The sequence below is a fragment of the Propithecus coquereli genome, unplaced genomic scaffold (assembly GCF_000956105.1).
Source record: "Propithecus coquereli isolate 6110/MARCELLA unplaced genomic scaffold, Pcoq_1.0 Scaffold223, whole genome shotgun sequence".
Lineage (NCBI taxonomy): Eukaryota > Metazoa > Chordata > Mammalia > Primates > Indriidae > Propithecus > Propithecus coquereli.
The window spans coordinates 4,443,812-4,445,466 of record NW_012147523.1 but is presented as its reverse complement, the minus strand read 5'-3'; the positions used below and the strand labels follow the sequence as shown (position 1 = coordinate 4,445,466).

Sequence of the window (1,655 nt, the reverse complement as noted above, 5' to 3'; positions counted from 1 at the left end):
TAAATAACTGAGCATGGTGGTACATGCCTGGAGTCCCAGCAGCTTGGGAGGCTGAAGTGGGAGCATCACTTGAGCCCAGAAGTTCGATGTTGCAGTGAGCTATGATTGTGCCACTGCACTCCAGCCTGGGCAACACAGCAAGATCCAGTCTCTAAAAAAAGCATTAAATTCATAACTAAAAAGCTTTAATGTTACATGTTTAATTTTTTAAAAATATTAATAATACATTGATACTCAGATATAGCAAAATTCATGAAGGTGGTGCTCAAATGTCTGAAATTTGGGAATTGCTGTTCTGTTTTGCTTATATGCTAGCTGTATAATTTAACCTCTCAGAACTGCAGTTTTTCACTTAGTAAATGTGGGCGAGGGGCAAATGGACCGATGAGGGCTCTCTAAATGAGGTGGTGTAGCAGTTACTTTTTAGCTCCCTAAAGCCTTGTTTTTTGAGCCCACGGAGGGGCAACCTGTCATCCTGGAGACTGTGGTGCTGGTCTTAACGGATAAGGAAGGGACAAGGAGGAAGAGCAAGTGAAAGATGGAAGGGTACATCTCCCTCCTCCCCTGGAGACACCAGAAATCTCCAGGGAAGGGGACAGAACGAAGGGAGAGAAGGCAGAACTGCCTTTAACCTACCAGGTAATGTTTTAAGACGCTCCACTTGGGGAGACTGGGTGGGCGGCAGACACTTCCCAGCTCTGAAATACCATTATGTAATGAGGCTTTTCTACCTTAATTTAGATTTCTACAGACAGTGCAAAAGGGCCACTCACAGGTCTCTTGCCTAAACCCCCAAAGCACGAAGCTCCTCTCACAATCGAGTTCCCAAACTTGGACACTACTTCAGCAGAATGGCTAAAGGTCAACGGTCTGAAAGGTAAATCCCCAGAGTGGGCAGAATCCGGGACACAGGCAACCGACTAAAAGGCTGGAACCCTCTGGGGCTCCCCGGGAAGTGCCTCAAACCCCACCCGCACTATTTACTTTTTCAGCCAAGAAATTAAGCCTTTATCAGGTCCTGGCACCCAACGCATTCTCTCCCGTGGAAGAATTTGTGCCTATTCTCCAGAAAACCGTGTCATCCACTATCCATGAGGTAATTCACATTCAGTTCAGTGTTCTCACCAGTCTCCTGCAGGGGAGCTCCTTTGTGGCGTTTCCCATTTTCCTACGTGTTCTGGCAACAAGAGTCACAAGTGTCTGTGAGGGCCTATCTGGCTTCCCAGAGCTGGAGGAGGGCCCGCCTGAGAGCTGGAAGTGGGATGCAGACTTTCCACCCAGGACTCTAGAACACTCATCAAGTCTTCAAGTCTGCCGTAACTACCATTTCTCAAAGATCTGAACGTGAAACTTGGGAGATGGGGCAAGAGGAAGCAAAGTAGGCACCAGGGTCACCTTCCCCACTTGGACGGGACAGACTTGCTCTCTTTACGTCCGTACCTTACCCAGGCTTCTACCTTTGCTCCCATAACGTGTTAATACATGTATTTGTTACATATCTAGACCCTCATCCCATATGAAGTAGGAAGAGAAAATACTCTCTTCTCTAACCCTCTGTCCCCAATATTGAGTACAAGTCAACAGTCAGCGAATGTTTACTGGATGGCTGAGTGGGTGGGCAGTTGGAAGGAAAGATGGAGAGAAGAAGCAAGAGA

At 47.3% G+C, this 1,655-nt stretch overlaps 1 protein-coding gene across 1 annotated transcript in view; it reads left to right on the top strand.

Annotated features, from left to right (window-relative positions):
* The window catches only part of VWA3A (von Willebrand factor A domain containing 3A), a 73,645-nt gene that overhangs the window by 47,092 nt on the left and 24,898 nt on the right, over window positions 1-1,655 (top strand). The gene's annotated exons all lie outside the window — the stretch shown is intronic.